The 26,135-nt window shown below is 35.9% G+C and overlaps 1 long non-coding RNA gene and 1 pseudogene across 1 annotated transcript in view; one reads left to right on the forward strand and one right to left on the reverse strand.

Annotated features, from left to right (window-relative positions):
- The window catches only part of LOC140049363 (uncharacterized), a 423,758-nt gene that overhangs the window by 58,336 nt on the left and 339,287 nt on the right, over positions 1-26,135 (forward strand). The gene's annotated exons all lie outside the window — the stretch shown is intronic.
- Positions 7,915-26,135, reverse strand: part of LOC140049522 (uncharacterized) — a 47,731-nt pseudogene continuing 29,510 nt past the window's right edge.

A 26,135-nucleotide genomic window follows, 5' to 3' on the forward strand; every position in this document is an offset into this window, starting at 1 on the left:
AGGTCGAAGCAAAAAAAAAAAAAACCCCATCCTATATTTCCCATTGACTTTTTGTGGCCTAGGGGCGGTGGAAATAAAGATTGTTTTTAAAAAGTAAAAAAAAAAAAAAATTGATATGTCATTAAGTTATTATAAGTTAAGTTTTTTATCCAGAACACGTTGCGATTTTGCTAGAATTTGAAATGCAATATTTGCTTGTTGCCTGTATTTAAGACGGATGAATTTTCTCATATCACCCATGGTTTTAAGTTTGATCTTTTTTATTCGATCTGCATATTGAATATCTGTAGTTGTTGGGGCGCCCGAAGATAAACAATAAACTCTTTCCTTGTCATCAAAATCAAAAGGATTTATAAACTCCTATTGACTTGTATCTGACCTCTATGTTGTTCTGTTGGACGTAACTCCCAGTGCTGCTTGTTATCACCTTCATATAATATGTCTGCCATACTGTACATTGCTTGTAAATATTTTGTTCTCTCTTTTGTAGAGCAACACCACCTTTGGTATGCGCTATAGTTCATAGTCCACAGTCCTCTAGACTTTGAGTGTTTTATGAACATTTCTTCAATCGTTTTATCAACAGCACAACGATTAGCTGGAATAAACGATCGAGCAACACTAAATGCACCACGCTTAATAAGGTCTTCAGCACCAGGATGAGAAGCTTCTATATTCAGCAGAAATGTTGACAAATATGTAAGATACCTCGCATAATTCAATCCACAAAAACTAAAAAAGAGATCAGACAAAGACAGTTGACATAGTTGTTTTAACAGCACGGTTGAGATTTAGCATCAACCATCAACCATCAACCATCAACCATCAACCATCAACCACCAACCACCAACCATCAACCATCAACCATCAACCATCAATCCATGTATGAAATCCAAAGTTGTGCGGTTTTCCAAATTTCCCATTTCGAATTTCATCGCTAAATGAAGAATACTTACTGATGTACAATCCTACATCTTTGTCAGTGAGTAACTCATTCTCTGTGCTTTTATTGATGTTTTTCATAAATTCATCAAGCTTTTTCTTTAAGTTAGTACTATCTTGTGAATCAGCAAATTTCTGTAGAAGCAGATGCTCAAGAGCCTCAGTCAGAATTTCATGGCAACTGATCGCTCTGGAGTAATTTTGTCCAGAAAGCACTCCATTCAGTGATCCACATTATTTCGAACTCAAGTAGTATATCGCTTAGTCAAGTTCCAGCCATCTTTTTCCCAATCATTTTCAGGTATGCACTTGCTATGCTAGATGAAATTGAAAGTTACCGATGAGTATGATGTGATTTGATTATTCGTTAGGGATGTTCCGTACCAGATCAATGGGTAAGCCTTCATACAAACACCTAGGTCAAACAATATTACAACATACTGTTTACCAACTTCCTTATAAAGAGATTGCTAGTCTCTTGGTTTAGTTACTTAACTACGATAAAAGACTACAACGTAAAGTACTCACCATTATACTAGTCTTTAGCTGTATGATAATATGAGTGAGTAATAATATAGTTTACGTCTGGGTTCCGTCTCTGACTTATCCAAGTGCCCTCAACGTAGTTGACGTTCCAAGGCATACGCACGGCGGAGCGCGTCCAGGTGTTTAGAACGACGCGCTCCACTTAAGCATGTGTAGCGGCACTACATTCCTCCATGTTTTATTTTTTTGTCTTCCCCTTGTTCTTCTACACACATTGCTCTTCCTTTCTTTCCTTCCACTTCATTTTTCTTTTTTTTTTTTTTTTTTTAAACAACAATAACACATAACATACAATTCAAGAAAAAGAAACTACCTGAAAGAACCTGATAAGAATTTTGTAAAAATGAACTAATTGGAAAAATTACTTTCTAAACAAAATTTTCATTAATTTGGTCTTGGAATTTTTTTGGGGGGATTTATTCATAGGCAAAGCGGAGATTTTCCAAGAATTCCACCATGCATCCGAACTGCCGCCGCTGACCACTTCCCAGCTGAGCCAAACGCTCCACCACCTCCCGATTGGCATTGAATGAGCATAAAACAGAGCCGTGGGTGGATGGATGTTTTCCACATTTGGCTGCTGCCACTGTGCTTGACATGGTGATGGTCCGGCCTGCACTTGACGTGGTTTAGAAAATCGACAGCGTCTGGGCTCCACCGAGGTAGGCCTGCCATACCTCTGGCACAGCTCCACGAATGTCCTTTTATTATCACTAGTGGCTCTCGCCACCAGGAAAAGAAGACACCGAGTGTGGAGTAGACCCAGCGGTGATGCTAACGGCCCATCGACTCCATCATCCTTCTTAGTGACTTTGTAAAGAAGAATCCAGGTTGGATTCTCCCCTCAGCGTTGAAGAGTGCCACCGTTTTGGTAACACTCTCGTCGCACTCTGGAACGAGTTTTACCAACTCCTGGATGAAACTCCAGCATCGAGATGAGGTGGTCGACGAAACCTCCGGCGCTGTCTCTGTCATATGTGGTGCGCCAGGTGTTGCTTTGGGTTTTCGGGCACTCGGCCACATCCTGCCACTGGGCACAGGGATGCCTGACGTGACTGCTTACCTGATTCCCTCTGACCGGCTTCAGGATGAGGTCTTTTGTTGGTGTCTTTTGACCGTTTGTCGGCCTTTTCCTGATGTTTTTCTTTTGGTACCGCCCCAGCACTAGTAGGAGCAGCACTGGTCGCTGTACCAATGAGACAGACGCCATAAACCTTCACCATTATTTCCTCTTTGGACGTACTCATTCGTATTGTCCTCATTACCGCGATCTCGATCATTGTAATCGAAACCTCGAAAATCAGTCCGAACTTTACCGACATCGTCCGAGTAGCGTCTATAGCGATTACCGTTGATGTACCCCCCATGGCAGCATTCCCATTCCACGACCCCGTCGTTGGAACTCTCGATCTCTTGCGTCCCCTTGACGATTTATTGATTGCCAAGGAACTTGACCGCGTTCCATAGGCACACACCTATTAGACTCGCCGCCAGCTCGTTCGTCGAAACACATGCCATCGCCCGGATAATGAGAGTCGCAATTTCGGATATCCCCGTTAGGAGTATCGTAGTTATAATAGGAATTACATAGCCTGTCCGTCGTGGTTACATTTGATACAGAGTTAACGTTAACGCACATCCAGATTTCATATTTTGGCAGAAAAATATCGCGTTTAATTTTAATCCTTGTCGCCAATAAAGAGATTGCTAGTCTCTTGGTTTAGTTACTTAACTACGATAAAAGACTACAACGTAAAGTACTCACCATTATAATAGTCTTTAGCTGTATGATAATATGAGTGAGTAATAATATAGTTTACGTCTGGGTTCCGTCTCTGACTTATTTAAGTGTCCTCAACGTAGTTGACGTTCCAATAAATATGCACGGCGGAGCGCGTCAAGAACAATGCGCTCCGCTTTAGTATGTGTAGCGGCACTACACTTAGTTGCTTCTTCCGGGTAACGCAGACACTCATTGTACAATGAGTGTCTGCGTTACTCGGAAGAAGCAACTGTTATTGGATGTGCAATTATAGGATAGTAGTCAATGGTGGTTAATCTTGAAGGCTTGTCTCCTATTTCAAATATAGTGTACTATTTATGTATGATGTGAATAAAGTTGGTATTATTATTATTATTATTATTAAGGAAATGTATCCTCCCCATCCTGAAACAGTTAGACCTGTTTTAACAGCATGAACTTGTATGAGTACCCAAAGAAGATTTCTGTTTATTGCCTCCATATCATAAGTAGGTTTTATTTTAGCACATACATATATCCTGGGTTTTTGCGCTTTGAAATATAACAATCAGGAAGTGTATCAGCAGGAGCCTGGCTTGAACGTTTACCTCTGGTGTGTAAACCATTAGGAGCCTGGATTGAACGTTTACCTCTGGTGTGTAAACCATTAGGAGCCTGGCTTGAACGTTTACCTCTGGTGTGTAAGCCATTTTAGTAGAAGCAATGCCCAAAAAGTGGCTTATTTAAGGAGTTAGTGAAATTTATAATTCCCAGCAATGTTTTAACTGTATATATGAACTGTTTTATAAGTTGTTTTGTGACTGTGTAATTTGGTAGTAGTCACTCTCATACTGTAGGCCTACATTTAAAAGTAACACATCCAAATGCCAACTTCAAGTCAATGGCTACCAGATGTCTCTGTGAGACGGTTATTTGAACCAGTACCAGTACCAGTACCAGTGCAACCGGCAAATTAACAAGCTGAATTATATATCAAAATGTTTATAATTTTATAGGCTTTCAGAAACTGCATGATGACACTTTCAAAACTGCTGCCATTTTTTATTACAACCCTTTAAAGACAACTCACTTTTTATTCTATGAAAAAAATCCACAAGTAGTTTTAAAAAGTTTTTGTAACTTATCATTATAAAATGGGGAAAATATGAATTTTATTTTTTCCGGTTGTAGATTTTTATATCTTCACTTCTATTTCATGATAGGTTTTCTTGTGAAATTTTGCTTAAACTTCAAATATTATGAGAAAAAAATAAAAGAACCTGCTATTCAATATTCTCTAGGTTTTTAACTACAATCTGTAAAGTAGTATTAATAACTTAATAAATCATATAGCATCATAGTAGACCTGGTGGTTTTACATTTAGATAAGAAGGGGGCCTATGCTCGAGAGCTATTCATAGACTTTTCATCTGCATTTAATTTGATGCAGCCTCATATTTTAATGAATAAAATGTCTGAATTGAAGGTTAATCCTTACGTTGCTTTATGGGTTGGTGATTTTCTTACAAATCGGCTACAGTATGTTAAAGTTGGTAAATCTATCTCAGAGATTAGAAAGATCAACACTGGTGCACCCCAGGGGTGTTGTCTGTCATCAAGTTTATTTACAATATATACTAGTGAATGTCGATCTTCATGTAGCATGTGTCATATAATCAAATACGCAGATGACATGGTACTTATTGGTCTACTGAAAAATGCTGACGATCATGTGTAAAGGCTGAATATGTTAAATTAATGTCATGGTGCAATGACAATTACCTTAAGATTAATTTTAATAAAACTAAAGATATTATATGGGATTTTAGGAAAAAGAAAAATGAAAAAAGTTATCTGACAGTTAATGATCAGACAATTGAACGTGTTCATGAAACCAAATATCTTGGTACACATATTGATGATCAACTTAGTTTTGAAAAAAATACGGCCGAGATAATTAAGAAAGGTCACCAAGGGTTATATTTCCTAAGAAAGCTAAATAAATTTAATGTTAGCTGTGGTACTTTAAAATTATTCTATGAAACAGTTATTCAATCAGTACTTTTATTGCTTGGTTCGGTAATTTAAATGAAACACACAAGAAAGGTCTCATTAGAATTACTAAGATAGCATCAAATATAATGGGTTGTACGGTTAATGATTTAAAATATCTTTATGAAAAACAGGTCCTAAGTAAATTAAGTAAAATTTTAGAAGATAAGAAACATCCATTACATATGAGATTGTATAAAAACAAGTCAGGCCGGTTACGGGCTCCTAGAGCTGATACGTCAAGAAACCGACTGTCTTTTGTACCAAATTCAACTCATATTTTTAACTCAAAGATTGTTAGATCATAATAGCGCACATGCAATATATATTTTAAAGTTTTACTGTTGATGGATGTTTTAATTAATGTTTTTAAATTGTAAATTTGTTCTATGTATGATGTAATTATGAATGTTTTACCATATTTTTCTGCCGAGGAAAATAATTTTTCCATGTACAATTTAGTATATATGGAACGAATAAGATTTGATTTGATTTGATTTGATTTTGAGTAGCTTCTCAAAACAATGATTCTAGCATTACTATGTGTGTTTGCTGTGTTTTTGTAGGGACCACTTTTTCTAGGCCCACTTGCTTTTCTGCTGAATTTGCTGCTGCTGCATAGTCAGGTCTCCCTAACAACAAACAACATTTGTATATTTTAAGCTAAAAATTACTGCTCTAACAGAGGTGAGTTTAAATAAGTTATTATACACTATTAATTTATTACTAGCGTTATCATTTTATGGTATTACTATTATTATTAATATTACTATTATTATTAATATTAAATTGTTGTTATTATTATTGTTTTTATTATTATTTTTTGTTTTGTTTAGATTAAACCTTAGGACAACCAATTTAGATAGCTATAGAACATGCCTAGCTTTAGGAATGTAGGAACTTAAAAAATGTCATTAGTCGACAAGAGGACAAAGGACCAACTGCCCATAAAGTACCACCGTTATGTGGTCCAAAAGTACAGATAGGCAAATCCAAGGAATATGATAAGAACCGTATTGTAGAGAATGAAGAAGCCACATTACGCAGTACTAGGTAAACAACAACCAATGAAGCTAATTTTTATTGGCTTAATTACTGTTTTATATGTGGAGAACGATGTTCTATAAAACATCAACCGGGATGGTCGATGTTGGTTGGTTCAAAGGGTGAATCAAATATGTACACTAAAGGCAGGCATACACAGTCATACATTTGTCTGTCATACACATCATACAATGTATGATCAGACAAAATCTGATTGTGTATGTGTGTGTTTATGTGTCTGTCAGTGTCTGATGAGAGTAGAACAATGCTCTACTCATAATACATGTATTATGAAAGTCTGAAGACAATATTCACTATTGACCAATCAGAGCACAGAGATTTTGATAGACTATTATTTATTTTTGCAAGATCAAGATGGTTGAGCACGAGGATTTTATTGACACTGACAATTTAATTGATCTCTTTGAAGAGAATCCATGTTTATGGGATGTCAAATCCCATATCACAATAAAACTCTCAAGACGGCAACCTACAGTAAAATTGCTGAACGGTTGGAATCAGAAGGTATGTTTAAAGCTAGGCCTATACTATATAGGCCTAGGCTAGAACTAAATTTTAAAGCCTGTCAGAAGTTCTTCAGTCCACTTAAAACTCAAAAGCAAACGAAACCCAAGTGTAAGGCTATCCGGGGGCTATCCTAGCCTTGGCCAAAATGCTTATTGTTCTTACCCAATTCAGCCAATATTATTTTTATAAAAATCAGTAGGCCTAGGCCATGGTGGGTCAAATTAGATCTTTTTTTTTTAATGTTTACTACAACTAGGCCTAGTAGGGACCTAGCCTAGCTAGGCAGTCCTAGCTAGGCCTATATTAGGCTATAATTTAAATATCATGTCATCCATAAATCATCATAATAATAGTATTTAATAATATATGGTCTAGCTAGGCCTCTACTAGTTAAAGGTAGAGAAGGCCTACTACTAGTAGTAGGCCAAGACTAGGCCTAGCTTAGTGAGTAATGCACTTTTCAATTGTATGACCCACTATACGACCCCCGGGAGAGGTGCGTCATTTGTCCGATGTGCGTCAAAAAGGTGACTTACCTTTAGGTGACCATGACGCACCCATTTTGACGCACTGTGACCATGTTGTTTATGATATGGTGGGTGGTAAAGTGACGGACATTGACACACCTTGTTCATTGATGTGACGTACCATCTAGGTTTTTTGACGCACCCCTGTGTCAGTAATTATTTGTAAATGACGCACCCATGACGCACAATTGACAAGTGCATAAATTATAGGAGAAGTAAAAAACAAATTTAACAAAACAAACTATTATTTTTACTATTTGTATAGGCAATATCTTTATTTTACTTCTAATGTTTTGCCTAAATATTTATACTGTAATATTTAAAAAAAACTCTAGTACTGTATTACTAAATGCAATTTATACAGTATTTAACAATAAGTCTACATACAATGTAATAATGTATACATTGCATATTCAGTTTAAAGTATTGAAATCATAAAAAATCATTGTTATTTAAGTAATAATCATTACTTATTTACAGTATTTGACATCAAAATTATATAAATTGTTTTTAAATTTTAGTGGACCTAATTAGCCTGTCCTCAAGAAAAACAATTTGTAATATGGAGGTAAGCTATTGAGTAATATATAACAGGATCCGTTTATCTTAAAATTATAGCCTAATGTCGCCACACATATAGCATCTATATCATTTGCCACTGCCATGGTATATGACCCTCTGAGTTGAAGTAATTGCAGAATCTGTCTCCGACATCTTTGATATCGTTGCTGTAAAAGTTGCTACCCTGTGGAGCCAAAGGTATCATTTCTCCTGCTTTAGGCTCCTGTCGCCATTGCCCTTCATGCACCTCATGCGTTATCCTGTCCTCCACATCTGTATAGCCATATGGTGTATAAACGTTTCTATTAGCACTTTGACCCCTCAGGAGGTTGTGAAGCGCACAGGCTGCCAGCACAATCTTCTCAACAGATTCTGGTTGTAGATTAACTGGCTTGAGAAAGATTCTGAAACGATTACACAGAATTCCAAAAGCATTCTCCTCAATTCTTCGTGCCCTGCTCAAGCGATAATTGAATATCCGCTTTTCTTCAGTAAGGGCCTCTTGAGCTGTAGGGTTTCATCAGGTACTTCTTTAATGGGAATGCTTCTGCAACCACAACATATGGCATAGATATACCATCTTCAAAGAGAGGTCTGGCTTCAGGGATATTCAGCAGATTTTTATCTAAAGCATGTGAAAACGTTTAATTTTTGTACACACCCCATCAGAAACTCTTCCATTGCACCCAACATCAATATAAGAAAACTTATAATCTGCATCTACCAATGCAAGTAAAACAATGCTGAAGCTGTTCTTGTAGTTGAAATAGTAAGAACCACTATTATTCGGCGCAGATACTACAACATGCTTGCCATCCAAAGCCCCAATGCAATTATCAAAATTCCAGCGCGTCACAAACTCATGACTTATCTTTTGCCACTCATCTTCTGTATTTGGGACCTGCAAGATTAACGAAGTAAAACTTTATAGCCATATTTTAACTCATATAATAATATCTATTTTTTAGACACCACTTGAAGATGCTGATTGTATGCTTGAGGACATGGAGGAAGAATCAGCAACAGAAGATAAAGAAAATATTGATATTGCAGAAATATCATTCTCTACAAAGCGACCCTTAAAAAATCAAAATTAAACAAAAAAAGTGAGGTTGATGAGCAGAAGCTTCTGGAAAAGGCCATCACTTGCTTGGATATGGCTACAAACAAACCGGCTGCAAAAGATGATCCAGATATAAATTATGCAAATTACATTGTAGATGAACTGAAAGCGATCCAAAACTAAAATTAATCACCAAACACAAAATAAATTGCCTTTTGTTTGAAGCTCAAAATGATTCACTTACTATGGACATTTTGTAAATAAGTTTTTAATTAATCAATCAATATATATCTCACCTTAAGATACTTGTCTGCTAAAACGTCATAAATTTTACCAATCGTCTGGGCAGGAATTCTGTATGAATCTCCCATAAGAAAAACAGTTTTACAACCTTTATTAAAGTTTCAATCCAGTACCAATGTGGGCAAAATTTGAGTAATTTTCATGCTTGAGAAAATAAATATTTCCACTGTACAAATTTAATCTTTAATATACTTTAAAACATAATAAATATAATATAAAATTAACTAAAATCTAAAAAAATGTCAGATTATAATGATCCCTGGTGATTATCGACTGGTAATATAATATATTGTAGTTAAGTAGTAAATGTAATATTAATATCATACTCAATTGATTAATAAATATTGAGTGCAATGTTGGCATTGATTGTATTGACTTTTACTAGTCTGTATAGGCCTAGAACTCAAGTAGTAGTACTTACTAGGCCTAGTAATCAATTAGTTAATTTATATAAAGTGATTCAACAACAAAAATAACTAACCGGTTGCCAAGAATCTTAGAGTAACATTTGATCTTTCCTTATGATGAATTGCCTCTCTCATCGTAGTGTTTTGCTTGCTTATCAATGGAGCCACTAAATTTGCAAGCTCATCAAAGGTGGCCTTATCCATGCGCAGGAAGTTTTTAAAATCGTTTTGATTTTCTAAACACAATTCTTTAACTAAAGTATGGTAAGCGCCTAAATGTTGCCTCCTGGCAATCCATGTCCGCACCCATACGTTGCGTTTCCGCCGTCTTTGTTTTCTTTGTTTTCGTAAAATTAAAGAAATTATGAGGCCACTGTCACAAGTGATTTAATTTTTGTTCCATTGTACCGTATGAGGGGGGTCATTCATGCGTAGCGGCCTCTTATTGGATGATGGGTTGGTATATAAAGTGTGTGCGGGAATGGGGCGAAGTGGAAACAAGGAGTTGGGAGTAAGCTGAGTGTGGCATTTCTTGATTGGGTGTGGCAAACTACTATTGTTGTATTGATAAGTTGCCAAGCGGAGAAAATAAAGAAAACCACAAAGTAAGAGATATAGATATTTGATGCACACTTCAGCGATATTGTAGTCGTGTAATAAATAACTCCTTAATTTCTAATCTGAGGTCTCTTTTTACGACTGTTAATTGAGTGGTAGGCTACATTGAAGAACGGATTGACTAATTGAATTTATAACTAAAGGAATCTGGCAACCAGAACACTTGTGAGTACAGAATAGTAACGATATTGGAATTGAACGAGACGGAAAGGAAAAACTTACTACTAGTACGACACACCATTGTTAAAGAAAGACGTTAAAGAAATAATGATTGGAATGTTATATACAACGGCTACTGGTGTGTGAAATAGCCACCTGATTGGAACTTACATGGCATTATCAACGTGTAAACTTATTGTAATTATATATATATGGAATAGATAGATGAATTATGAAATAACAAATATTATATGTGTGGAAAAGAATAGAATAGTATATGAATTTAAGAAATATTGTGAAACAACTTATTGTAATTATATATATGGAATAGATAGATGAATTATGAAATAACGAATATTATTATGTGTGGAAAAGAATAGAATAATGTACGAACTTAAGAAATAGTGTGAAACAAAGTTTTGTTATTATAAATATGGAATAGATACTGAATTATGAATTAACGAGTATTATATAATTATGTGAAAAAGAAACGAACATAAATAAGACAAATTGATAAAATTAGTGGCTAAAATATATTAGAAGATGAATGATTTATAATCGAAGGATATAAGACGAGCTAGAGAAAGTGTTGTATTAATTGGATCATAGAGAATGGGGATAGTAATTTAAGAGGGTAATTCGAGATTTATATGATGAAATTAATTGAATAATATTGTAAAGTGTAACGATGATGCAAGTATACGTATAGCGGAATTAGGGTAGAGTGTATTTGGATTAGAAGTAATTATTTATTTATTGTTGTATTCATTTATTTGTTTATTGTATTTAATTGGGTTTTGAGTATTAGGAAAGGGGTAAAGGCCATCTCTAGAGATAATTGAGGGAGTAAAAGGAACTTGTAAGATATTTATTTATGTGTTTATTGTTAACGGGTATTTATTTATTAGATGTTATTGAATGGTTAAATGTGAAACTTCATATGAATGCTCGTTTCAGCCTGAGGTATAAATGTTTAAAAGAAAAGGGAAAAAAAATAATTAAAATAACGATAGAAGCTCTTGAAGTAATTTGTAATTGTTTTCTGTATAACTAAATTGGCAAGGTTTCGTGACAGCCACAAGCAGCCAGATGTTGATGTGTGTGTATGTGACAATGTATGATGACAGACAAATGTAGGTGTTTAATGCTGCTTTAAGACATCAAGATCACAACATGGTGTTGAGACTAAGTGGCGTACCAAATCAAGATTTGGTTACTGTCAAGGCCCGGTATCACTGAAAAAAAAATTGTTTTGTACGTTATGTCAATCAAAGAAGTAATATCTCGCATACTATAACACCAAATGAAGAGAATGTTCATGAGAAAGCAGTGATCATGTTGATAGATGAATTTCGACATCAAATTGAAGACAAACAAGTGTTTCTTTTATCGAATCTACGAGACCGTTTACATCAGCTTCTACGTTTAAGTGGTTACACAAATCCAGATGCTTATACTTCACAAAAACTTAAACGTCAGGAGAAGTATTACAGAAAGCTACAAAACTTATGAAACGTCTAAATGACAGTAGGCCTACTAATGCCAATTCATCACCTGAAAACCATCCATTTGAACACAGCGAAAGACGTTTTGTACATGAAGCTGTAGGTATTCTTCGAAAAAGAATTTCACGAATGAAGCGTGCAGATGACAATACATACTTTTTAGTTCAAGAAATGTCACTGAAAAAGATGAAAGAGTATGTAGACCCATTGTTACATTTGATCAGTATCTTGATAGCAGCATTAAGAACCAGACACGTGGAAAGAGAGGTAACAACTTTGGAGCTGCATACCATATTAAGTTAGACATTGCAATTCCAAACTGGAAGCGCTTTCTTAGCAACAGCAAGAACAAGGCAAGTTTAGCATTCATGTACACAAATTATATGGCTGACAATGCACCTGCCATACTTGGTAACCAGTTGATGTATGTAAGTGGTGGAGATGAACAAAATGCCATCAGAATTTCATCTAGAATTCCAACTGTGTCTAACGAACAAATCCTCAAATCAAACCATGAAGAGACTGATACCAGGATGATATTTCATGCCGTTACTGCTGCTAACAGAGGAGCAGACAGCATCATTGTATGTAGTCCAGACACTGATGTGCTTGTGTTGTTAGTACACCATCGACCAGCAATTCATGCCTCAAAGATATACCTACTTACTGGTAGAGTCGGGAAAAACTCAAAGTCAACAAGATATATTCCAGTACATGAAATATACAACAAACTGAACACAATCCATAACCATAACCATAACTTATATAAAATAAAGATGAGAGTTACTAAAGACAACACAACTAATGTTTTAAAAAAAAGCTATACTCCGTACTAAGTGTACTGTACCTACTGATCTTTCATTAAAAAAAAAATGTTTTAGTGATGAATTATATAACTTATTGAGGACTACATGTATTTACAAATAGGAAAATATAGTATATAGTTTAGAATTAATGTTCATTGCCTGATGTGTTTATATATAGCAGGCGGTCCGAGTTCGAGTCTCGGTTGGGGCGACTTTTTCTCATTCTCACAGATTTCCTCATCTTTATCGTTTCAAATTAATTAATAAAATTTCAGTATATCACCGGGCGGTTTAGAATTAATGTTCTTTGCCTGCTGTGTTTATATATATATAAACACAGCAGGCAAAGAACATTAATTCTAAACTGCCCGGACCGCCTGCTTGATATGCAGATGTCCTAACCATTAGACCACTGGGGCTTTCATGGTATTGTTCGAACTCGATTGGATAGCGACTCCTTAACATACTCTCGGCGTGGTACGGCGGAACTGCACTGGTCTAATGGTTAGGACATCTGCATATCAAGCAGGCGGTCCGAGTTCGAGTCTCGGTTGGGGCAACTTTTTCTCATTCTCACAGATTTCCTCATCTTTATCGTTTCAATATATAAACACATGATTATCTCCCAACAAGAAGAAATATACCTAAAACTATCACTTCCATATATGATCCATTTGGGTTTGTAGCACCTGTGTTGTAGTAAAAAATTATTATCCAGAGAGAATCTCGACTGGGATGATCCATTGAGTGATGATTTAACTTAGAGATGGAGAAATTGGTGTTCAGATGTCATTCATTTAAGTCAACGTAGGCTACAATGAACAAGTAAGGTTGTTGATACTTTGATCAAATTGCATATAAACTACACTACAAACTTGGTATACCATCTTACAATTTTTTGCTGATTAATTGGAGGACAAAATGTCATCAACTAGACCGAGAAGTAAGAACGTCAAAAGTAAGCGATAATAATCTGCCTACTAATAACCCAGAGCCCAGTGACCTCGAAAATACCCACTCGTGCAAGTCAGCTTCGCCGTTAAAAGGGACCGAGCTTGAAGGGCCTATCCAACAATTACTGGCTGATGACGTGATGCAACAAAAAGATGAAATGAGGCACATGTCCACAGATTTACAACTATTACTGTCCCATAAAGTGCCCATCAGATTGCCAGTAGGCGACATGTTGTCCCTCAAAACAAACCTTGGCTTAACCGAGAACTTAAACAGTCAAGTTAAAAACTGATAAAATAAACATATTTTATGTGTAATGTTATTTAACATCAGCATTATTTGAGGATTTCGACTTACCAATTTCTTACAAGAATAATGAAAAGCGAAAACAGAATGTTAATTTGTATATAAAAATATTTGTTGATGGATTCAATTCAAATGTACTACAAATGGAGAGAGGCATTATATACCAATAGATAAAAGTTTTGGTCCCTCTCCATCTTTTTTTTTTCTTCTTTGTAATGTATTATACCATATGAACAATTGTCTGAAATAAAAGTTGAAATGAATAAACATTCAAAACCAATGCATTTAGTTTTGAGTATTCTTAAGATTATAAAGATTGTGTTTGTTTCATTTCTAGATGGCTCCACAAATATGGTGTGAGTTCAGAGTGGGAACACACAATGAGAGTACAAGTGGACATCATTCAAAACAATATCCTAGCTGAAATCTTGCCATTAGTAACAACAGATAAGGCAACTGGCAACAAAGTAAAAATCACCTAAATGAATTTGACAAGTACTATTAAAGGTACAGGTATTATAAAACAAATGAAAAAAAATGTAACAAAATACTACAATTATATACTGTAATATTATTTTCCAGGTTGAACATGTTAACATGGCATGGAAAATTGATTCCCGATAATGAAATGTGGCCCACCCAAATTCCTTCCAAAACACAATAATTATTAGTGTAGCTTGATAAACCTAAATACAGGCCTCACGATGATGATTCCGCAGATATCTCAGCTATCTGAAATGAAGTGGAGGTAATTAATACATTTTAATTTTTTTTTTATTAACAATTGTTGTGACCCATAATTGTGAGTTACTTTTAAATTAATTAAGCATATCAAAATTCCCCTATTATAATATATTTTGATCTAGAGGAAAACAGATAAAGCTATTTGCCTTTGGTGATTATGAGTATTTGTGTTGGATGTATGGCATAACAGGAGCATCAGGTAAGCCTAAATTTGCAATAGGTCTGGCCTTCATATAAGCTTAGGCTTATATCTTAAACATTTTAAAAGCTTTAAAGCTATGTTCCAGGGCCTTGATTTTCACATGGCGATTGGCTTATCTGATAAAAAAGATATTACAACACCCTTGAAAAAGAACTTCACTGAAGTTATTCGGAGTTGGAGGCTGGTTAGACACAATGAAGAGATTTCTGAAGAACTACAACATTCAGTAGATTCATTATAGGATTATCTTTCGGCATTTTTTATGTTAAATGAAAACACCAATAACCTCTCTGATTTGATAGAAGAAATTCTAGCAAAGAAGAATGAGATACAAGTTCAAGAAAGTAGATAAATTAATTTAGTTATCTTAACATACTAAAATGGTGGTGTTTGATAAATTATGTATGAAAATGTAATGTAATGTTTCAATTTTTTTTTGTCTTGAAAGAGATAAAATGCAATCCTGGACAGGGCTCACTTTGCAGAATCCTGGATAAAACATTATATTATAAATTTAATTTATGCCAATGATGGGCAGTCGTGTGCATATTGTGTTGTGAATGTATAGGTAATAAATCTTTAACTTTATTTTACATGAATTATTCTATACCCTTTCAATTGTTTTATTACAGCAAAAACTTGCTCGTGACCTTTCGAAGGACATCAAGCTCAAAGCTGGACAGGGCCCACTATGTGGAAGTTTGAATGACACATTGAAGAAATTTAATGTATACTGTCAAGCATACCATGGTCAATCAATTGTTGGCAATCATTTGCATAAGTGTTGCAAGGTAAACAAATCTTTAACCTCTTTTTCCCTATTACTGTACTGTATATATTAAAATGATATAATGTTGCCTTCCAGTACTAAAAGTACTTTCCAATAATTTTTAAATGAAAACATCGATAATCTCAACACCCAAAGATGCATCTTTTGAAGGCTCATGTGGTGGAGTGGATCAGAAGATGGGGTTTGGTATAGGCTTTCATGGAGAGAGCAAGGGGGCGAGGCAATGCATGCACAGCTCAATAGCATCAAGAAAGACGTCAGGGGAATACAAACAGAACTTGGAAAAGAAAAACCACCAAAATACAAGAGAAGCCTAACCAGTAGTTATTATAAATATAATAATTATAAATAATAGTGAAAATGTAAAAAAAATGATAAAAATGTAATGTAACCGAGGATATGATGTGACCCATGAGATTAAAAAAAAGCAATTTGGATCGCTAAGAAGCAAGCAGTAAACACACAGGAGTATTAAAAAAACATTTTGGAACGATGAGAAGCAAGCAGTAAACTAGTCTGGGCTTCAGACGGAGTTTTTTCTTAAAGCCCCATTCCCTACGTTTTTTAGATCTAATTTAAGATCACAAACTATATTTAATGTAAAAATAATACTATATGGTCCTATTGCGATAACTTTTTTCGTCTTTAAATGGTTAAAAATGTGAAAAATAAGTCGATTCTAATAATTATAGCGGCCCGCTATAAATCCCAAAATGCATTGCGCGCGGATTGATATTTTTGTTTTTCACCTGTAATTCGCCCACTTTTCGATCGATCGTGAGGCCAAAACAAATGAAAGACTCCTAACTTTTCAGCGAAAATACCGGGTTTTCCCCAATTTGTATCAACGGAGTCTGGCAAAAATAGAAAGACAATTAATGCAGCAACTATACAACGTCAGGCTAGGTATATAGCTCGCGTACGATGTTCGTACGTTACCGATGTTTACCAGCTAGGCCTACAAAACTAAGCCTAGCTAGGCTAGGCCTAAGACCGTCCACGAGAGGTCGATCGCCGCGAGCTACTTAGGTAGTGCATTGTTTCTCACTTTTTATCATAATTTACCATAAAACGTACATTTAAGACAAGAAATGACATGGTTTAATGTTTTTAAAGTGATATATATGTATTATTTTCCAAAAAACGTCCAAAATTGCAGGGAAGGGGTCTTTAATATTAGTAAAAATTTTAATATTTTTGCACATATGGCGTTTCATACGTGTATTACTTGAGTTTGGATACTCCGTCTGGGGAAACACGCAAAAGTCACGTGGTTTGACACCAAGAATTCTTGGTGCATAGATTATCCGGTTGACTAGTTTCAGCTGCATGCGATTGGCTACTCACTCGTGCACTGTTTTAATATTCATGTTTCAGAATTTCAAAGACTCAACAACTAAGAAGGTACGCATGCGCTATGTTACGTTTAGAAAATGTGTACTTGGGTACATTAATGAAAGTTTCTGAAGGCTAGAAATGATTTTATACAGTATGCCTAGTAGTAGTCTGGTAAACATTTGATGGGATTTTTCCCAAGAAAACTCGTCTTGCTTCTCCGCAAATCAAACATTGAATGGATCATTTAATATTACGCGGAGATAATTTGATTTAATTCCCACCCAGACCCTGTCCTGTTCTGTGTAGTGGTGTAGCCCTGTCTGTTGTGTGTGAATCCTGTTGTGTGCCGGTGGTGGTATGTAGGCCTACCTTATTGGCGTTTTATTTGGCAGGTCATACGTGCGAGTTGAGTAGGACCTACGAAGGAGGTCTAGGCTAAGGACTAAACAATTAATAAACAAAACAACTTGGCAACACGATTTCATATTTCAACAGTCTCGATCGTACATTCAGCACTGTACGTACTCGATCTTTTTCATTTTGAAACAAAACGATCATTGGTTGATTCGAAATCCATATTTACATACCGCCCGCCCCATATAGCCAAATACGGTATGATAACCTACGTCATTCTTATCGGATGTTTGCGGTCTGCAAATCGATTTCTATACGTGTTTCACAAGTCTGTATTTTCAGACAAAAATCGCAGTCGAAATAAAAACAAATAAATAAAAATAAAAATCAATACAGACTTGGGGCAAGTCTAGCAGTAAACACACAGGAGTATTAAAAGCAATTTGGAACCATGCTGGAAATTACCTCACAACAAAATATAATAATTATAAGAAAACGAGATGGTACGCAACCGAAGCGAGCGTACCATCAAGGTCGTGCCCACAGATGGTTCTCAAATACATAATAATTACATACCGACAAAAATTAAATTGCAAATATCATTTCAAATATTACTTACCTCATAGAAGCATTATTTACATCTTAGCTGAGCCATCAATGGGGTATTGTTTTATATTAGGAAATGTCATATTGTCTCCCAAACATGGCCAATCCTCCACGTTGAGGAGAGGGGGTGGAGGGTGGACAGACTCCCCTCACCTTTCCCGTATGATCTCCCATCCCTATACCCCTCCCCGCTGGCACCACCAATGTTGTAACAGTATAATATAATATTAATAATAACAGTATAAATGTAAATGAACTGATTTATTTATGCATTAAGCATAGGACTGCGTTTTATATATTAGATACTTAAGCATTTGTTTTGTGGGCATTTTCTAATTAAAATCACTTAAAATAATGTGTATATAGTAGTTCAGATCTTCAAAACTGTACAGAAATATTTAAAGCATTGTAAAAACTGTTATAAAGTGGTAATTAGATCTATCATTTATGTTTTTTTGACCGTTTTTAGGCATTTTCGCCATTGGCGGCCATTTTGTTGAAAAAAACCTATTTCCCTTACTTGGATCTTTCTAGACTTTTAATATGTTCATCGTCTGATACTGATAGTGAAAGTGTTGGTGTTTTTATATGCCAATCGACATAAAGACATCTGAAAACATCAACACTTCCAAAACACGACTAAACACCCATTTTTACACAGAGGCATTTCCTGCTTAACTTTGAACATTATTATGGATACTGGCACTATATAAATCTGATTGATTGATTGATTGATTCTGAATTATTGAATTTCAAGTTAATGTTGTCTAATGATAATACTGTACTATTTTTTTGTATTCACTCAGTGAGGTTTAGTATTTGCAAAACCTACCGATTAGTACCGATTGTTTGTTTCAGGGCACGTTAAATTCATTCCTGTCATCTGGAACAATTTCTCAGCTACTTCGGAGTCCTAGTGCATCTAGACTGACTTGTTCTGTTATGACAAACATGTCAAGACAAGTATTAGACCAAACTAAGGTCAAGACAATACTTGGTGAGTTACAGAACCATTGGCTATTTTGTCTTAATCAACATGATTTCCGTATGGTGGTCACGACTTAAAGTTGTCCGCAACTTATTTTGACCTCCATCCGCACTTTTTGTGTTTTTCTTGTTTATTTTAATTTTCTTTTTGCAATTTGTAATTTTTATCTTTTATTTTAAAATGTGTGGTGAAACCAATAAAACAAACAAACATGGAGTCTTACTTCATCGCTCTCAAAATCATTGGATGGAGCATACACCTGCATGCTGAGGAAAGTCCAAAACATCCCACTGTCCTCACACGCCACCAACAAGACACTATATGGCAACCTTCCCCGTCTTACGACCATCATTAAAAGACGTCGCGTGGGTCTGGCCGGTCATGTTATGAGAAGCTCTGAGCCAGCCTCAAGAGTTCTTCTTTGGGAACCAGAAGAGAAAAGGAAAGTGGGAAGACCTCAACTGACTTGGCTTGACATTCTGTTGAAAGATACCAAACTAGACCTGAGTGAACTGAGAAAGAGCATGCTTGATAGAGATGTGTGGAGACAAATTATCATGGCAGCCCCTAAGAATTAAGTCGTCGTGGAATGACATTAAGAAATAAGAAGAACAATAATAAACAAACAAATAATATCATAAAGAAAATTTAACTTTGGGTCATTAATAAAATAATCAGTTTTCAAGATCTACCGTTAATTTTAAATACAGTATACATCACCAGAAACAAAAAAAAGACCAATAATTATAAACCATATTATAGTGATTAAACAAATCACCATCAAACAGCGTATTCAGAAACTACAAAAAATGACAATGACAAATGACAACAATTAGCCAATCAAAGTCGATGTTTCCAAATTACACGCCTCCAAAGCACAATCACTACACACATGCTGGTATCAAGTTATAAATCTACAATGATGTAATTATAATTACCACTGCCAATGTGATATATTAGATTAAGAGTAGCGCCCTCTAGAGGTGGAGGAGAGCGGAACGCACATGGGTGACCGGAGAAAAAGATGTAAACCAGTATTGAGCTGAGTCAGGCTTGCATAGTTGTTTATTAAATACTGATAGTTATACTTCACTTATAGTCATAAACATTATATTGTAACCTTCTGTAAGTAAACGACATATTGTTAATATTTGTACAGATCTCTAACTACCTTCGAAATTAGGCTGTGGATGATCCACGTTAGTTAGCCGTTGAACTATAATGGCGTGCCATAATATGAATAGATAATTATTACTTGATGGTAACAGAAAAGAGGTTATCTATGTTAATTGCAAACACTGTTTCGATTTGCGATCATCACGCAAGAGTAATAATCGTTGATATACGCAAGGCATTATTATGTGTAGTTACTATACTTGCGCATTTAGACACAAGAGGGTATTTAGATTGGACTGTAGTATTAATAAGTTAAGATGTATCGTTGTGAAGGAGATGGACACATTCTCTGCCGTCACGCTTGAACGGTTTTACTTATTGAGACTTGTCTCCGTTGAAAGCGTTAGTTTTACGGTGTTATTTTGTTTACATATTACTATTATAGTGTTAAAGTTTGATATAGATTGAAAGGATAGTAATAATTTTGACTGTTATAATTTAGTGGATAGAGTATGATTACTTTTATATGAATCATTTTAGCAGATACCTTATGTGCCGACATAGCGTTTTGAGTAAATCATTTAATATACTGTGTATAACTATAACTTACTGTGTTTCATTCTAGGAGTGAACCAGCAAGTTGGGCATATTAGGTGGGCTGTTGTCACTGTCATTTAAATTCTGAATTGTTTGGATTTTCTTGAATTAAAGTGGAATAATAGCTCTCCCAGATATTTTTGTCTATGTGGTTTATTCAGTCTCCACACCAGCTGTAAATAAATAATATATATATACACATTGATTTCTCATGGACGACCCAACAATACCTCAGCAATTTTCGTTAATTGTTTATAAATATTGTTTATATCTGTTTTATTTTAAAGTATCTTTGTTTAAATGTATGTATGTATGTAACCTTGGTTTGATCTGATTATGCAGCCCAAGCCAATTGTCTTCATACCCTTCATTCGACCATCAACTATGGCTGGTGCAACTTCGAGTAAATGCACATCTTGCAAATCATTAAACTGTTATTTAGTAGATCCATTTGAGCCCAGGAAAGTGAGGCAAGGCAATGGTATCAGGCAATTCCTAAAGAGAGCTATATAGTAATGAAAGAGGACAACACCACATTGTATCAATGTTTCATCAATGATTTCAATCGGATGGCGATATCAACAAAAATCAGAGCGATACCAACTGATACGTTCTTTGCAATAAAAGACAGCATTGTGCTTGACCGCGTCAACAAAAAAGTGTCGTAAACGCCAAATACATACCCTTCATTCGACCATCAACTATGGCTGGTGCAACTTCGAGTAAATGCACATCTTGCAAATCATTAAACTGTTATTTAGTAGATCCATTTGAGCCCAGGAAAGTGAGGCAAGGCAATGGTATCAGGCAATTCCTAAAGAGCTATATAGTAATGAAAGAGGACAACACCACATTGTATCAATGTTTCATCAATGATTTCAATCGGATGGCGATATCAACAAAAATCAGAGCGATACCAACTGATACGTTCTTTGCAATAAAAGACAGCATTGTGCTTGACCGCGTCAACAAAAAAGTGTCGTAAACGCCAAATACAAAAGTGAAAAGTTCCTAGAACACCCCTGTATTATAATGGACCAGTCCCCAACCACGCCCTCATGTGGGAACGTACCAACGTTCCAACGTCATCATTTTCTTTCGTAACGTAAGAACGTTACAACGTATAGAGAAGGATACGCTAAGTGTTAGCCTTGTTGTACATTGTACATGCTATACAATTTAGCCTACTCAAGCGATATAAAAATGCCGGTTGCAGTACCAGTGCTGGATATAGTTTTTTGAAAAGCTTTGGGTCCGTTTTAAATCAGGGTCTTCCTTATTTCTAGTAGAAATAAGGAAGATAAAATAAGGAAGATAAAAAGAGGAAGATACCAGTTGTTTATTGGATTTTAGGCCGCTGAACGGCCACGCTACCAAACAACAAAGGCAAAGGAATTTGCATCGTCAGCCTGGACTGCCTCAGCTGAGGCGTGGACGCACTGTTGCGTGAAAGCTACAGTCAGGTTGTATTGTTCCTTATGTTTGCTAGGTTGCGTACTGTGTTCGCCGATATGCCAAAATCGGAATGTCTGCAATGCAGGGACCAGCGTGCAACAGTCAAGTTGGACTGCCACTTGCTGTGCATTCACTGCCACACCTGTAGTCAGGAGTCGCCGTGCGACATTGTGTCCACTGGACGGCTTCGCGGTTTCGGACGTTGTGCGCGGGTGGCAGACCCCGTACCGGCGAAGGTTTAGGAGGAGCCGCCGGCCCCGCTGATAGAAGCGCCGGAAGTCTTGCTGGACGCGCCTCCACCGCAGGGTAGTACGCAGGGCGAAGGTTTGGGACGTACTGGAGGCAATCGCAGCAGCGGTGCGAGGTCTACCGAGGGAGGCTGCGCTCTCGGCATCCTCGCTTAATTATCCCCCTGTGCCAGTACTGCCTCCGCAGTACTTTCAAGGTCAAGGGACTGACCCAATCGCCGGATGCCGGTGGGTACGATAGTGACAAGACCATGACTTCACTGCTTAGTGAAGATCGCTCCGACGCTGCACAGGGCGGAAACGGATTGCAAGCTCTTGTAAACCGTGTGGTTCCTGCTGTACTATCGTACATTGGAGTAGAGTACGCCTACGACGCTCCGATGCCCGCGCCGGCATCGAAGAGATACTCTACCTTTGGAGTGCGTGCTCCATTGAAGCGGGTTACGACTTGTCCAGTTGCGCCGCTGGATCCTGAAATTATTGCTAGGGCGAAGGAGCCTAAGACCCGTAGGGCTGCACCTCAAGATCTCGCAGCAGCCTTCCCGCTTCCGCAGGACCAATTTCAACGCTACATATCGGCACCACCGATCCCGGATGCAGCGCAAGAACGTGCGTGCGAGGATCAAGGGCTCGACGCCAACGGTATGTTTCCGTCTCCTTCGGCCGCAAAAACTGAGGAGGCGCTAATCAAGGTCGATCGTGGCGCACGCAAGACGTTAAGAACGGTCTCGATTTTGGGCTACCTTATGTCGTTCCTCGCGGAACCTGACCATCCACAGCACCTTGACGCGGATGTGATCTGCTTGATTCAGCAGATTACGGGCCTGGTCCCGGACCAGCAAGCGACAATTGCATTGACCTCGGCCGCCACGCGGAGGATCAGTTGCCTCCAGGCCACGGACATCGCGCCCGCGCACTACCGCCGCTTCACAACTAGCGAGTCGTTCGGTGCTGTAGACCTCTACTACGGTAATTTCGCCGAGAACGAAGACAAGTGGGCTCGCGAGCGAGAGGCACGTCGCGAGACGAGATTGCGTTTTCCGAAACGCCATGCACTCGCGCCTACTATTTTGGTCCTTTTATTATCGACCTTTCACCCACAGTGTTCAATCTTCATAATATTTACAATCATTTAAAAATTCTAATTTATTTTTTTTGTTTGTAAATCCAAATAAGTATATAAAACATAAAAAGGGTCTGGATAACTCTCAAACGTTCAATATCTTGTCTTGTATGATATTTTCTATTTTGAATTTCTTTCAACTACAAGTTAACTTAAATCAATTAATTAATATACAATAATTGCATCAATCATTTTTTCTTTCATTTAGTTTTTCTTCAGAGGACCAAAATTCGAGTTACCTGAAGCTTTGATCTGGGAGTACAGACGTCCTCAAATAATTCCTATTGCAGATATTCCCACAAGCCCAACTAAAAAGAGGGTCTCTGTGCAAGGCACGATAACAGAGGTATGTAAAATGATGATTAAGTTTTTATTTTACTACTTCAGTAATGTACTTAATATATTGCCTTATTCTCTAACTTGTATATTGGAATTATTCGATGGAACATCATGTTTTATATACAAAACCAAGAGTACTGGAAAAATGGCAGTAATTTCTTTCTTTCTGTACTGATACCTGATTTAAAATACCAAAAAAATACATTTGCAAAAATACGGTACATTAAAATGACAGATTTCTAAAAAATAAACATTTTAATATACCACAGAGTTTATATTCTTCATAAATAAACAATTAATACCAGGTATACATAATCAAAAAGCTCGCCTAAATCAACCCAAATTTTAAAAGCCATTACAATATTCTGACTAACTTCTAACTATCTTCCTAATGTTAAAATCGAAATAAAAGGGTAATTACAACCAAACAAGTAATATTTCCCAAAACTTTTATTTGCCTTTACAATGTCTGCATAAATTAATTGAAATATAATAGGCCTAATAAACATTAACAAATACTCATTCAATTATAACATTAAATAACTATAACAATCTAAATTGATAGCTGAATCAATAATCATTTTACATTTCAACAATATATTTTAAATTATCTCATAAGAAAACAACATTAATGACAAAACAATTTCTTCAAAAAACCTTTTTCCTTTGTTTTAAACACTACATTTATTTCTTGTATGCAATTTATGAACATGATCCATTGATTACATCAAATATTATTTTTTCACCTTAATGTCATGTTTTCTTTAATCAAATTAAGCAAATGTATCCAATTTTTTATAAATCTATTTAATACAAAAAACTCAAATAATATTGTACTTTGTCTTTCCTGCATATTCAATTACTCCTACTCTATATTATTTTCATAGCTAACCAACAACTACTAAACAAGTGTTTATTTTTTATTATACTTTCCTTACATTATTTAAATACTGATTACAGCCAATTCAAACCAGCAAATCTTTCAAGACAAAATATCAGCTCGATAAATGCTTCTATTCGTATTCCATATACAATCATGTGTTTCCTATATTTTTTAATACTTTTATAGGTAGAGGAAGTCCAAATTTGGGGGGACCGATAACAGACGCCTAAGAGCAATTCGACTTACGGATGATGCCAACAATGAAGTTGAACTTTACCCTATGGGGCCAACATGCAGATCTCGAACTGGTGCCAGATTTAAAAGTTGAGATAACTAGCGTTATCATAACCGAATATTAAACCAAGAAAATAGAATCGACAACATCAATGTCACTCAAGGTAGGCAAAAATGAAATATACAACCTACAAACACAACATTTATTTATTTCCCTTCAAAAAATTGTTTTCAGTTGTCAACAACCATGCATGAAAATGCAATATTAATTTCTCTAATTTTCAATTCAAATGCAAAATATACAAATATTACACCAACACAAATTTATACAAACAAAAAAAAACCTCAACCAAATAGTCTTTGTTTTGATGTCATAAACATCCAGATATGAATTAAATGTCCACCAACTGTCAATTAATAACAACTTTTGGTCCATATGATTATTTAATATTATTATTACAATCAATCATTGAAATATATCAAATCTCTCATCTCACTTTAAAAATGCAAAACTTTACGTAAATATTGATGTTGACAAACTTACAAAATGTTCCAGTGTACACGTTTAAAATATACACAAAACACAACAATAACACAAGGAAAGAAAAATCCTTTTTTTCAAACAGATCGGAATATTTATCCACCAAATGGCAGATAACTAACAATTTGTAAACCCAAAATGTGAATTAATTTATACAATATTTATTTATAGTACATCGAAGAAAAACGGGAAATTGTTGGCCAACTGACTGCAATTAAAAGTGAAGAGTAAGTATTTCATTCAAAAATATTATAAGTACAACCTTCATTTTACGTACGGCCCGAAATGCGTGCATAAAACATGGAAATTCGTAAAATCCAGGTTAACCCCCTTTTAAATTGACCCCCAAAGACTTAGAAATGATGACGTCATCAGTCATTTTAAGCATACGTTAAACATAGGCTCTACTATATTAAGCAAACTAATGTCCACATTACCAAACTGATTTGATTTACTATATTAGTTACAGCCCATTCTAATTTAGTAACTTTTTATACATGCTTTCCTACATACAT

This window comes from Antedon mediterranea, chromosome 5, assembly GCF_964355755.1.
Source record: "Antedon mediterranea chromosome 5, ecAntMedi1.1, whole genome shotgun sequence".
NCBI lineage: Eukaryota > Metazoa > Echinodermata > Crinoidea > Comatulida > Antedonidae > Antedon > Antedon mediterranea.